This window comes from Petaurus breviceps, unplaced genomic scaffold, assembly GCF_028583685.1.
Source record: "Petaurus breviceps papuanus isolate PSGF00001 unplaced genomic scaffold, PetGlider_PUasm1.0 189, whole genome shotgun sequence".
Lineage (NCBI taxonomy): Eukaryota > Metazoa > Chordata > Mammalia > Diprotodontia > Petauridae > Petaurus > Petaurus breviceps.
The window spans coordinates 35,870,387-35,885,650 of NW_027185809.1; the positions used below are offsets into that span (position 1 = coordinate 35,870,387).

Genomic DNA, 15,264 nt, shown 5'->3' on the forward strand with positions numbered 1-15,264 from the left:
CAGCCTGTATGTGTCAGAGGCTAGATTCAAACCTGGGTATTCCTAGCTTTTGAGATCAGCTCTTTCCACCCTTCCTCACAATAGACTCCCATCTGTTTCAACACTTTTCTATTAGAAAGCACAATTAACAAAGTGCTGGACCTGGAGTCAGGAAGAGCTGAGTTCAGATTGAACTTAGACACTTATCCACTGTGCAACCCTGGGCAAGTCACTTAACTTCTGTCTGCCTCTTTTTCCTTAATTGTATGATACTAATCGCATATGTCTCCTAGTGTTGTTGTGAGGATCAAGTGAGCTATTTTTTAAATGCTTGGCACAGTGCTTAGCACATAGTAGGTGCTTAATAAATGTTTCCTTCCTTCTTTCCTTCTGAGCTGATTGGCCCTCTCTTTCATAGGGTCCCTTCTTTGGGGGTGGCCTTATCAGGATGTCTTCTTGGGAATTCCACACATAAACCCTTTTGGACATCACCTTATTCAGACTCTTGTTCTGGTATAGGTTCTGTGAGGGGCCCAACAGCTCCAGAGAATTCCCCAGTTGTGATTTACACCACTAAGCAGTCAGAAAGTTGGCTTAGAAGTCCCACAGGTCATTGTCAACCCAGCTGATCCCAAAGAAAAGTTGAAAAAACAACTTAAAAGACCTAGCTTCAAATCTTAGCTCTGCTACTTACTAGCTATGAGACCTTGGACACTTTGCTTCTCTGCTATAAGGCTGAATAGGTTGTAGGCACTTAACAAACACTTACTGATTGATTGCGGTCTCTATCTAATTCACTTACCACTTAGTACCGTGTATTACTGTTATGTTTGTGTTGAATGAACCTACCCAGGCCCAGAGAGGATAACTTGCCCAAGGTCCCCTGGATAGCAAACCCCAGAGCTGAGATGTGGACCAGAAAGTTTTTATTTTAGGAGAACCAGAAAGGTATAGGAGGCAGTGAACTGGAAGGGGAGCCAGGAGAGCTCAGTTTGCCAGCGACTCTATCATTCCCTTTTCTCTGACCTGATTTTTTTCATATCTAAAGCAAGGCAGAAGAGCTGAGTGCTAAACAATGTGGTGTATGTATATGCATATATTTGTGAATATATATACATATATATGTATGTATAATCACAACACAAACAAAACCTCTGGACTTGGATCAGGAGAATTGGGTTTGAGCCCTAACTTTGTCCCTCACTACCGGTGTGACTACCAATAAATCACATTCCTTTTCAGAGGTGCAATTTCCTCATTTGGAAATTAGGACAATAATACTTTAATTACCTGCCTCTCAGGGTTGTTATGGGAAGAGTACTTTGTGAACCTTTAACATACTGTAGATATGAGAGTGCTCATCCCTCCTAACTCTGATGTTACACAAATCTGTGAGTCCAGATCAGGCATCTTCACTGGCCTTCCCCATGCCTGGAGTGCTCTCTCCTCTTATCTTTGTATCCAGTTTTCCTTGATTTCTTTCAAATCTCAGTTAAAATTTCACTTTCTACAGAAAACTTTTCCCAACCTCTTTAATTCTAGTGCCTTCCTTCCCATTTAGCCAATACACTGCTCATTTGTACATAGTTATTTACATGTTGCCTCCCTTCCCTCCCTCCACCAATTAGACTGTGAACTTCTTGAGTTCTTAGCATACAACCTGGCACATAGTAGGCTGTACCTAATAAATATTTATTGCCTGATCGATACCTCTCCCATGTCCATACTTGAATTAGCCCACTACCGGAAGGATTAGGGCCATTTAACAATGCTTCTAATGGAAATATGTATTACTTTGATACTTAATATATAAATATATAGAGCTTTTGTTGGACTCTTACTGTGTGTCAGGCACTAAGAAATTGGGGTACAAATATAAATCAGCAAGAGAGCACCTGCCTTCAGAAAGTTTATATTCCAATGAGTCAAGGCAATACATCAAAGAGAAGAAATGAGGCATGCTGGGTGCAACATCGTAAGGAGACAGCCAGGAAGTGGTGTGGTGCTCAGAAAGTTACAGTGGAAGCTTACCTATCATATGCAGGGTACCTAGTATCAGAGTCCAAGGTTCTGGTGGGATGGAGATGAGGATGGTAGCCAGCCAGCAGGTGACATGTTACATGTTAGTTGTTGGCAGGATAAAGTGAAAGCTCACCTTTCAGAGCCAGAGAACCCAGAGAAGGAGTCCAGTGTTCTGATCAGGGGAGATTCATCTCTGCAAATCACCCTGTCTTACTTTGTGGGACTCTGTGGCATTCTGTAAATCCACCACACAAAGTTCACCCGATGTGATGGCCTTCTAATTGTATTAACATTTTTGTTGTTGTTATTCAATTGTTTCAGTCATGTCTGACTTTCATGACCCCATTTGGGGCCTTTGTGGCAAAGATACTGGAGTAGTTTGCCATTTTCTTCTCCGACTCATTTTACAGGAGTCAAACAAGCTTAAGTGACTTGCCCAGAGTCACATAGCTAGTAAGTATCTGAAGCTGAATTTGAACTCATATCTGACTTTGTGACCCCATTTGGGTTTTTTTTGGCAAAGATACTAGAGTGGTTTGCCAGTTCCCACTCTGACTCATTTTACAGAAAAGGAAACTGAGACAAACAAGGTTAAGTGACTTGCCCAGAGTCTCACAGCTAGTAAGTATCTGAGGCTGGATTTGAACTCAGGAAAATGAGTCTTCCATGGATACCAATAGGAGATACAGACTTTCTTCCAATTATCTTCTGTTTTCCCCACATGACTAGCTTACCTCCTTTTCTTCTCACATGCTACCTAGGTACATTTAAAGAGTTGAATTAACAAGCATTTCTTAAGTGCTTACTCTGTACTTAATACCTGTCAGCCTTAGAGCCAATTTGGAGAGCCTTCCAGGACTGTGGATTCGGTTCTCGTGTTAGGGTGCCTGTGATCAGGGTCATATCATTATCTTGGAGAACTTTTCATGGATGGAGCAGCTGATAATGGGAAGAAGTAGGTTTGGAGGACCTGGAGTGATGGGTCTGCAATTTTTCCTTAAAGATTGCCTCACCCTCTCCTTTCTCTGTCATTCCCATGAGCTGTCAGAAAATCCTTCTTGAAGGACTTAGAGCCCAATGAGGAGAGAGCCAGGCTTCAGCCATCACACACTGGGGATTTCCATTCCATGGCCAGACTCAGACCATAGGAGCTGACCTAAACCTTGCCCATGGCTAAACAGAGAAGAAGGGCCCTGGAGAGAGGGGAAATGCGCCCCCCCCACTTCAGGGAACACAGATTTGCAGTTTGATGTACTGAGGTAATCAATCATAGGATCGTAGATTTAGATTTGGGAGAGACCTCAGAAGACATCCAGGATAGTCCTTCATTTTTACAGTTGAATAAACTGAAGGCTAGGAAAGTTAAATGATTTACCCAAGGTCACACAGGTAGTAAGCATCAGAAGCAGGATAATGAAGTGAAAAGGCATTCAGCTCATGGACTTGCCCAGGGTCACACAGCTAGTAAGTGTCAGTGTGGATTCATACTCAGATCTTCCTGTCTGATTCCATCATTCTGTCTACTGCACCACCAGCTGTGTAAAGTAAAAGTCTTATTGCATTTTTAAACTAATTCCACTGTTTTTATAAGGAACAGCTTAGTCCTGCTGAGCCTGGTAGAAGGAAGTGAGTAGGATACTTGGCAGGATCCTGCTGGGGATGCTCCTGCCCTTCCCAATCTGGACCTCGTTTTTCTCCTACTTGGTAGTATGGGAAAAACACTGAACCAGGGTCAGGATAACTGGTTTACCCCTTTGTGACCCTAAGCAAGTCACTTAACACCTCTTTGGGGTTCAGTTTCTCCATCTTTCCTAGAATGCCAGAGCTGAAATCAGCCTCACAATCTAGTCTCTTCATTATTTTGTTGTTGTTCAGTCCGTTAGTCATGTCTGACTCTTCAAGACTCCATAGACCATCTTCATTATGTGGAAAACCAGACCCAGAAAGATGCTGTAACTTGTTCAGGGTCACACACATAGTTTAAAGCACTGTTGAGACTAGAATCCAAATTTCATTTATTCATTTAACAAATGTTTATTAAGCTCTTTCTGTATACAGAATATGGTACGATATTCTTGGGGAGATACAAAATTTGGATACCATGACTGACCTTATGGGGCTTTATGGTCTAGTAGGTCAACTTGACAAAAACAGATAACTGTAACAGCAAGAACTGCATAAGTAGGTTAGAGGGTCCATTCTACAAGCATTTATTATTAAGCACCTATTAAGTACTCAGTTAAATACTGGGGTTACAAAGACAAAAATAAAATTGCCAACAGAGACAAAATGTACACAGATAGACATATACAGCCAGGACTTGGTTAACACAAATAATGAATCCCTCAAGTGGTCACATTATTCTAATTTCACTGAATATTTCCTTTGGATTGGAATCGATTGCCATATTTTGCATAATTATAACTTCAAACAATACAAATTTGAACACGTGGCAGGGGAGTAATTATTCATACTAATTGACTTGGAAGATAACTATATCTATATAAAACTACATGAATATAGGTATATAACTGTATTAAAACTATATAAAATGAACACAAGGTAATTTGGGGGCGGTGCTAGCAGCTGGGAAGATCAGGAAAGGCTATACATAGATGGTAATATCTGAATTAAGCTCTGAAGGAAGTTAGGAATTCCATGAGATGGAGAGAAAAAGTATATTCCGAGGTGGGGGACTGATCATGTGAAGGCACAGAGATATAATTGGAATGTTATATGTGACAAACTCACCTTCTTGTTCCTCACGCATGACACAGGAAATACAGTTTGTGCATGAAAGAGGAAAATGTGTAATATACCTGGAAAGGTAGGTTAGAACCACGTTGTGAAGGTCTTTAAATGCTAAGTAGAGGGGTTTACATTTGACCTTGAGGTAACAGGAGACCTCTAAGAATTTTTGAACAGAAGAGTGATAACATGGTCACATATACATTAGGAATGTCACTTTGGCAGTTGTGTGAAGTATAGATTGGAAGGGAAAGGGGAAATAGAGAAGGCATTACAAAATAAAGTGCTCTGTGAGGTTTCCTAACTCCTAGTACAAATACATACTGCTCTATTGCTTCTGGTGAAAGAGACCTAGTCAGCCCATACTTCCCTCTAGTTTCTTGATGAAGATGATCTGGTGATGAGGAAAGGCAGGGAAAACATAGACCTCAACATATGGGGAAAATCCAGTTGCCTCTTAAAAAGATATTTAAAAAATTCCAGTGGTAGCTGGGTTTCCAATGGACCCTCAACAACAAGGTTGCCATTGTCGACTTGAGCATCCTCAAATGCCACCTTACCTCTAGGCAAGGGTGGTGCCCTTCACAGGCACATGTGGGTGCCTCTGAGTAGTAATTAGGGTTTGAGATAGTCCTGCCTCAAGGAAAACCCAGAGTCCATTGGCTGTTGATCTGTTGGTTTCTGGCAAGATAAGTTGAAAGCTCACCTTTCAGAATCAAGGTACCCAGAGAAAGAATCCAGTGGTCCAGTAGGAGGGAGATCCATCATGCAAATCAAAACCCAGTCATGCTCTCTTCCCTTGTGTGACTCTTGTATATGTCCTTCTGTAAATCTGCCACATAGAGTCCTCCAGATCTAACGGCCTTCCTCTGATTTTCTTGATGTTATGTGGATGCCAGTAGGATGTGTGGGCTGTCCACTAGTCATCCTTGGTTTCCTTCAGCCCTATCTACCACTACTCTTCCTGCTTTTCTTCCTCTTACACATTCTGTCCCATTCCAGCACCCACAGAACTTGTTCAGGTTCTTATGGGCAAGGGCACACAGAAGCACTTCTGGAGATCTGAGACTCTACTTTCTTTTCATTTCTTACATAGAACATTCTATTGCCTATCTCCATACCTTTGCATTGGTTGTCCCCCATACTGACAATATAGTCTCACCTCCACCTCTTAGCATTCCTTGTTTCCTTCAAAAGTCAGTTTGATACCACCTTCTACATGGAGCCTTTCCTGGTTCCCCAGCTGTTGGTACCCTCTCTCTCCATATATCACATGTCTATTTTGGATATATTTAGTTATTTTCATGTTATCTCCCCCAATAGAATGGAAGCTCATTGAGGACAGGGACCATTTTCATTTTGTCATCCTGTCAACCTAGCATAGTACTTGCCAGCCAGTCAGTCAATAGACATTTATTAAGTGCCTACTATGTGCCAAATGGCAAGGATACAAAGTTAAAATATAATCTTTGCCCAAGAGGAGCTCATAATCTAACGAGGGAGACAGGATACAAGCAATTATATACAAACAACGTATACATAGAATAAATTGCAAATAATCAACAAAAGGAAGGCTTATGTCTGTCCTTCATTCCTGAAGAGGACCATGACATCAGGTAGATGATGACATGACTTGCAGTTGACTTTGATTTAAGTGAGGCAAGGCTGTGCAAGGTCACCAGCCCCACTTTTTCCTCAGAGCCATCTGGGTCCAGTGGCCAGATATTCTTCAGAATGACTAGAGATGGCCCAGGATGCAATGGGAGATGCTGACCCTTTTAGGCTAAGGTCTTTTTAGGTTCTCACTTTGAGGTAGAAGTGAGTCAAGGGAAGGCCCCTTTAATCAAAAAATTAAAATAAATTCAAACTGGGAGGGGAAGATCCTCAAGGTTGCTGGTCAAAAGAGAAATAGTTACTGTTTACATTCACTATGATCCAGGAGAAATCCAAAATAGTCATTAAGCAGTGCTTAGGCAGGGACCTATTGTGGTCCAATAGAAGGAAGGCACTAGAACTAAGGAGCATCAGGAAAGACTCCTTTGTAAAAGCTGAGATTTTAGCTGGGACTTGAAGGAAGACAGGCATGGAACATATAAACATACTAATAAAAATAAATGCTTATTGACTGGCTGAAAGAACCCGCTGCTACATGGAATGTTCTGCATTATTTCTTCTTCTGTCTCTTCTCTGGGGCCAAGCTTGTTCCTTATAATTTTTTTTTTTTAAGCAATTGGGGTTAAGTAACTTGCTCAAGGTTACCCGGCCAGTTATTTCTGGGTGTGGTGCTGAGTGTCTGAGCCCAGGATTCGATCTCCAGGTCGTCCCAACACTGAAACCGAAACCGGTGCTCTTACTCGCTGAGCCACCTGGCCGCCCCTTGTTCCTTATAATTTTGAAAATTATTTTGCGATTCCTTCCATTTCCATTGTTGTTGTCATTGTGTATATTGCTTTCCTGGCTCTACTTATTTCATTTTGCACTAGCTTATGTAAGTTTTTTCATGATTCTCTGGGAAAAGGCTTAATTTTTAATGTGAAAATATGGGATGTTAGGAAGATCCAGAGCAGACAGAGAGCATGTTGAACATGAGACTGGAGCAGGGGAATGTATAAATATGGACTTGAATAGGGGAAGGGGAGGCTTTATTCAGGAGTTCACTGGACAGTTCTGAGATGATTTCATCCTCAGAGAGGCACAGGAAGTACTCTGGAAGCAAAAAAAAGAGCCATACTAATGCTAGGAAGAAAAGGAGAAGATGAGACAGAGTGAGCCAATTGGCCTTCCACACTCGGCCCTCTGAGCAATGAGGAGAGAATCCAGAACCATTTTCGCCCCCTGGCTCTTTAAGTATTTAGCAGGGACTCTCTGAGCCTCTGGTTTTGTGCAAGTTCATCTCCATTGACAGGCAGACACCTTAAGGGAGCGCTCACTTCTACAAAAATCACCAGTCTTGAAGAGACTAAAGGCCCTCGGGTCATCATTTCTCTCCCATCACGGCCTTGATTCTCCTCCTCTCATTAGCTGCCTCCATTTTGCAGTCTTCCCACTCCAATTCACCCCTCCTCTTAAGGTTGCCTCCTTTCCCCCTCCTCCTACACTGGTCAGGTTCCCTTACTTCAGGAATCCTTAAGGTTTTGGGGTCATGGACCCTTCTGGCAGTTTTTCAAAGCCTACGGATTCCCACTCCAAAAAAAATAATGATTAGAGGAAATGCTAAATTTAATCTAGAGATTATACAATTTTTTTTTCCAATCCAAGTTCAGATAACCTTTGGAATCTATCCACAGACCCATTGCAGAGAGTCTCTATCTTTACTCCCAAATCTCATCCCCTTTCTGACTCCTCTGGCTTTCTCTGATTTTCAAGGTGATATATTCTGATCCTAATGTACTAGTGAGACAAGGCTCTGCATTATCTTCAGAGCCCTTCCTCCAGTTTTTAGGTTATGAGAGCCTTCTGGAGACAATTATATATAATTAGACCTTCCTATAATTTTATTAAGTTATATTAAATAGAATATGCAAATGTATAAGCTACGTAATAGTTTAAAATGTATAAAATCTGGCACCAGTTGGAAATAAAATGTAATATGGATCTTCCAAAATTTTTTTGTTACAATGCCTTCTTAAAAGATTGGCAATGGGACAGCTAGCTGACACAGTGAATAGAGCACCAGCCCTGGAGTCACAAGGACCTGAGTTCAAGTACGGCTTCAGACACTTGACACTTACTAGCTGTGTGACCATGGACAAGTCACTTAACCCCAATTGCCTTGCTTCCAAAACAAACAAAAAAGACTGGCAACCCCTGGTCTAGGGACCAGTTGAAAGTGACTGACATTGCCTTTGCTAGGAAAGGTCAGGAAGTGGAGGATGACCTGGAATAGAAGACATATCCTTCACTTCTTTTATGTATTTGAGGGTATGAAGGTGTAAGGAAGTGGAGAACATTTCTCAGAGGGCAGGTAAAGTTCCCTGTGATACCATTGATGAGATACTCATCCATCATCCCCTATCCTGGTTGCCTAGTATAGTGGAAAGAATACTGAGCTTGGAGGCCAAATGGCTGGGTTTGAGTGACTTTGACACTCACTATATTACCTTGGTGAAATCATTTTTGCCTTGCTTAGCTTTACCTACCTCTAGGTATAACCAGCATTTATATAACATTTAAAGATTTGCAAATATTAATCTTATTTGATCTTTACAACAACCCTGGGAGGTAGGTGCTATCATTATCCCCATTTTATAGGTAAGAAAACGAAGGCAGACCAAGGTCAAATGACTTTCCTAGGGTCACACAACTGGTATGTGTCTGAGGCTGGATTTAAATTTGGGTCTTCCTGACTTCAGGTCTAGTGTCTATCCACTGCTCAACCTAGCTGTCAGAACAGTATATTTGAAAGCACTTTGTAAACTGTGAAGGGCTATACAAATCTAAGCTAGGTTGAAGAAATAGAAGTTATTAATCACCCTTGGAAGTCACATAACTTAGTACTGGAAGGGTCCTTAGAGGTCATTGAATTCAGACATTTCATTTTATAGATAAGGAAACTGAGAAAGTCTAAGTGACTTGCCCAGGGTCATACAGCTAGTAAGTGTCTAAGGTAGAATATGAACTTAGGCCTTCCTGACTCCGTATTTAGTATGCTATCAATTTTGCCACCTAGCTACATGTCTTATTGTTATTAATCGGAACTATTAGCTATGCTGCCTACAGCCCCATAGTACTACTACCCTCACCACTACTAACAAGCAGGGATTTCAGTTCTTGGCTGCTTACAGTCCCAAAGCAGTATGGTTGGGTTTGACAACCAGAATATTGAACAATCATTTTGGGGGGGAGGGGAGAAAGCAAGGCATTTTGGGGTTAAGTAACTTGCCCGAGGTCACACAGCTAGTAAGTGTGTCGGATGTCTCAGGCTGGATTTGAACTCAGGTCCTCCTACTCTGTGCTCTGCACTGTGCCACCTAGCTGCCCCCTGGAATGACCATTTTGAAAGGGATTGAAATCAGTGTGTTGGAAGAAGACCTGGGGAATAACCCAGCATACATCTCAGAAGTATCTGCAGTACTATTAAAAGTGTGTCTTTGTCCTTTTGTCTGCAGAGCAGCCAAGATCTAGTTGACACAGGAAGGTGCTATCCTTGGGATTCCAGTTGAGAGAACTTGGGCACTTGTAGGAGTGCTATTCCAGAGACTGATCAGGCAAGCAACTAGGAGCTGCCCCCTTCACATCTGCTCTACGTGAACCCTGCTGGTTACTCCAGGTTTGTGCCCCCTGCTTTCAGCTCTTTAATATGGTTGCTGCCATGGATGTGTGATGATTGCATTCCCTAAATGCCCTCTCTTTAACCTTTGTGCCTTGGTCACATTTCTTAAGCCTTGTCCCCTGTCCTCATAATTCTTCCAAAACTCTTGATAGTCAAAACTCAGCCAAATTCTTCCTTCTCATAATGCTAATTTTAAAGATAGAAGGATTCTTTGTAGAAAGAAAGTTTGTATGGATACTAAGTTCCTTGAGGCCATTGATCCTGTCTTTTGTCATATTATTTTTTCCATTTAAAAAAATTGTTAATTTAACAAACACCAAATAAAATTAGCATTTCCATATACATTATAGAACAGACATAGAAGATTGTATAGACCATCTCTTATTCATCTTTATATCACCCATAGCACTTAGCCAGGTTCTATACTGGACCATGTTGAGTGAATGTTTAATGAATAAATGATGCAATCAATCCCTGTTCCCTAATCTATAAAATGGGGATGGGGGAGGGGAGGTTAGAAAAAGACCCTTGCCTAAAATAACCAAATGAGATTTGCAGAATAATATGTTGTTGTTGATATTGTTGCTGTTCAAGTGTTTTAGTCATATTCAACTCTTTGTGACCCCATTTGGGTTTTTTTCTTTTGGCAGACATACCATTTCCATATGCGGCTTATTTTGCAGGTGAGAAAATGAGGCAAGAAGGGTTAAATGACTTGCCTAGGGTTCACATCGCCATTAAGTGTCTGAGGCCAGATTTGAACAGGTCTTCCTGACTCCAGGCTCAGCACTCCTAGCTGCCCATTGAAGAATATCTTTTCTAACCAATTGAGGCCTCAGGAGGGCTGGAAAAGGAGGATGGTACAAGTTTGGGGTTTGCTTCTTTAAGTATGCCTCCATTAACTTCCCTACAATGTTGTATCTTCTCGTGGGGTTGGGGAAGAGCAAGTAACATAACTTTGCAGATTTACTTTCGTATACAAGAAAGGTCCCATCTTTGTCAATAATATTTCTCTTGTTTTCTGACTCCCCAAAGGTTCTAGGGAAGTGATTGGTGGGTAAGTAAGCTATTTTCCGTTCCTTCCACATCCAGATCTCTGCTATGGGATCTTTGGACACCAGATTGAATGATGAGGTGAAGAAGGAAGAAAAGAGTCTGATTCACCCAATGACTTTGTTGTTTTATTGAGACTTGTCTCATAGAGAGAGGGACTTTAAAAAGCTTTCCCTGAGTCCTTACACTCACTTCACTGTGTAGTAAGCTATTAAAGGAGTAGCGACATAACAGCAAAATAAAGAACAAATATGCTGTTAAGTTTGTTCTTAGCCTGGATTTCTGATTTAACTCTCCTGAGTCAGTTTCCAGACTTTGAAGCATGCTATAGGTCTAGAATTGGCAGCTAGGTGGGTCAGTTGTTAAAGTGCTGGGTCTGGAGTCAGAAAGATTTGTCTGAGCTCCAATCAGTCCTCAGGCACTTACTATCTTGTGACCCTAGGCAAGTCATTTAACCCTCTCTGCCTCAGTTTCTCCATCTGTAAAATGAACTGGAGAAAAAAAAGTGGTAATCCTCTTAATATCTCTGCCAAGAAAACCCCAAATGGGGCCACAAATAATTGAACACAACTGAAATGACTGAATAAAACCAACAACAAACAGGTCCAGGAAACAGGTTAAGTAGCATTCACAATGCAGGACCTCTTGATAGGACTATTTTGTTTAGTACTTCCTATATTAGGGTGTCTTGTGTTCCTGAGATGGGCCAGCAGGCAATCAGCAGGGGCTAGAATAAGGCCTACAGAGATGACTTACTAGCTGTGTAACATAGCATAGTATACTGCAGGTGCCCAATAAATATTCAATATGACCATTGGCAATTCTCTGAGCCTAATTTTCTTCATCTGTAAAATGGAACTAATAATACAGATGCTCCCTACCTTCACAGTGTTGTCATGAAGACAGCAATTTGTACAATCTAAAGTGCTGTATAAATGAGGTTAATATATAATTATATATAATACAGATAAGGCTTATCTGTAAAATTCAGAGGGATGGGTAAGATTGATCTTATAATAACAATAGCTAGCATTTAGGTAACTCCTTAGGGTTTGCAAGGCAGATACCTCATTTTATATAACAAATCCAGGAGGCAGGTGCTATTATTACCCCCATTTTAGAGATGAGGAAATGGAGGCTGAGAAAAGTTGAACGATTTGCCCAGGATTACACAGCTAGTAAATGACTAAGGCCAGATTTGAAACTAGGTGTTCTTAACTCCAGGTCCAGCCCTCTATCCACGGTGCCATTTAGCTGTCTCTGTCCAATTTACCTATTATCCATCATAGATGGGTGATTTGCATCAAATCCTAGAGCAGGAAGAGAATCAAAAGACATTTGTTAGTCAATAAGCATTTATTAAGTGCCTTCTATGTGTGCCTTCCCTGTGCTAAGTGCTAACGATACAAGGAAAGGCAAAAAAAAAAAAAATCCCCGCTCTCAAGAATTCAGTCTAATGAGGGAGATAATATGCAAACAATTCTATATGAACAAGTTATATGCAGGATAAATTGGACATAAGCAGCAGAGGGAAAGCATTAGGATTAAAGGGGATTGAGAAAAGCTTTCTACAGAAAGTGGGATTTTAGCCAGGACTTGAAGGAACCCAGGGAAGCCAGAAGGTAGAGATGAGGAGGAATGACATTCCAAGAATGGGGAGCCGTTGGTCAAAATGCCAGGCATCAAGAGATAGAAGGTTTTGTCCTAGGAAGAGGAAGGAGGCCCGCATTGCTGGGTCACAGAGTATGTAGTTGGGGGTTGGCTAGGGTGAGTATCAGCACTCTGTACCTAGCCCTGGAAAACAATCAAGGGAGGTAAAAGTATCCTGGAGGAGGGGGTTACTAGTAGTCAAAAACTGTAAAGGAGGGCAAATAGAACGAGGAATGAGAAAAGGCCTTTAGCTTCTTGGTGGCCTAGAAGAGAGCTGTGTAAGGTGAGGTCAGAAGCCAGAATGCAAGAGGTTGAAGACTGAGTGGGAATGAGAACTGAGCGGAAAGTGAGAAAGTAGAAACAACTGATATAGATAATTTCTTCCAAGACTGTAGTTATTAAAAGCAGAGGGAATGCAGGATGATATCAGGAAGGATTGGTACCAGGACGGGACAATAGAGTCAAGGATAGGAGCCTGAAGAAGAATCACAGGAAACAAGCAAGGATGGAATTATGGTCCCAAGTAGAGGGGTGGCCTTGGCAGTAATGACCACATCTACCTCAGAGCCTGAAATAAAGGAGGAAAGAATAAGACACCAGGTGGTGTAAGGAAGGAGAGAGAGCTCCGAACAGATTGCCTCGCTGTTTTCTCAGTAGGAAGCAAGGTCCCTTGCTGAGGGTGGGGGCGAGGATAGGAATTGGAGTCTGGGAGGCTTGAGGAGCGGAGGTTTGGAAGAGCTATTATGGAACATCAAGCAGGGAAGAGTGAAAGGATCTCCATGCAGCAGTGAAGGCCTGGTTTGGAACACCAAGCAGGGAAGAATGAAAGGATTTCCATGCAGCAGTAAAGGCCTGGTTGAGATTGGAGAACTTAAATTTGTAGACGTAGTTGTCATTGTAGTAGGATGTCCTCTAGCAACATCAAGTTTATGAGAAGAGGAGAAGAAAAGGTAGCTGTGGGGGTAACCTGTGATTGGTCTCTGGCAAGACAGTAAAGGGACAAAGAATTCAAAGCTTAAAGTAGTGAACTGTGGGATCAAGACTGTCAAGGTAAGGAAGGTAGAGGCCAAAGCAAGGACTCAAGAAACCATACAGGTTGAGACTAGAGGGAAGTTCAGTCAGTCATGCCAAGCATGGTGCTAAACACTGAGGATAGAAGTATGAAAGAAAGGCAGTCCTGTCCTCAACAGGCTTACATTCTTTTTTTTTTTCTTTTTGGAGGGGGGAAGGCAGGGCGATTAGGGTTAAGTGACTTACCAAGGTCACATGGTTAGTGTTCAGTGTCTGAGGCCAGATTTGAACTCGGGTTCTCCTGACTCAAGGGCTGGTGCTCTATTCACTGCACCACCTAGCCACCCCTTACATTCTTTTAAAAAAATTTTAATAATATTTTATTTTTTCCAATTACTTGTAAAGATAATTTTCAACATTCATTTTTCAAAAGATTTTGAATTCCAAATTTTCTCCCTTCCTCCCTTTCCTCCCAAGATGGCAAACAATCTAATATAGGTTATACATGTACAATCATGTAAACCTTTTCACATTAGTCATGCTGTGAAAGAAGAAACAGAACTAAAGGAAAAAAAACACACCCAAAAAAGTGAAAATAGTATACTTTGATCTGCATTAAGGCTCCATAGTTCTTTCTCTGGATGTGGATAGCATTTTCTATCATGAGTCTTTTGGAATTGTCTTGGATCACTGCATTGCTGAGAAGAGCTAAGTCAATCATAGTTGATCATCACACATTGTTACTGTTACTGTGTACAATGTTCTTCTGGTTTGCTCACTTCACTCAGCATCAGTTCATGTAAGTCTTTCCAGGTTTTTCTGAAATCCACAACTGACTTACATTCAACTAGGGGGAGAAGAGGAGAAGGAGGAAATCAGCATGTTAGCAGCTGAGAAGATGCAAGATATATGCAAAATCAACATAAAGAGATTTGAGGGTGGCATGCTAACAACTGGGGGAATCAAGAAAGACCTTAGAAAGAAGCTGAGCCTTGAAGGGAGGTAGGGTTTGTAGTGCCGATGCAATATTAATAGTGCCCATTGTCACGATAAATATACCTGCATAGTGCTCAATTGCAAAATATAACAGACTCTCCCTATATAAGACAGAAGCAAAACATTCCTTCAGATACCAGAAAACCAAATCCCCAAACCAGTAAGCCATCATAACCAAAAGCCATCTGTATCAGCAATGCCATATTCACAATGCCTATAGAGATTACAAATATGCTGATATAATTATCCATCACAAAATACTTCAGGTTTGCCATTTGGGGAAATAAACTAGAAAATTTATTAAGATACCAAAAGACTGAGTCCCAAAACCAGAAAGTGAAAGCCATCAGAGTAGTTATGATATTGGCACAGGTAGATAAAGTAGAAAGCACCCACATTTTCAAGCCTTTAAAACAGAACAGGCTACCTCAGGCAAAGGTCCTCCTCTCCCCACTCACAGCAACCACCCAGCGTCCTGGAAGCACACTCCCAGCAGCTCTGGCCCCTGGCAGTGCTCAGCAGGGGTCCTAACT

The 15,264-nt window shown here is 41.5% G+C and overlaps 1 protein-coding gene across 3 annotated transcripts in view; it reads left to right on the forward strand.

Moving 5' to 3' along the window:
• The window catches only part of TMEM63C (transmembrane protein 63C), a 119,018-nt gene that overhangs the window by 8,201 nt on the left and 95,553 nt on the right, over positions 1 to 15,264 (forward strand). For all 3 annotated transcript variants that reach the window (XM_069092288.1, XM_069092287.1, XM_069092289.1), the window contains exon 2: positions 9,858 to 10,018. The gene's annotated coding sequence lies outside the window, so the exon portion shown is untranslated. The remainder of the gene's footprint in view (positions 1 to 9,857; positions 10,019 to 15,264) is intronic.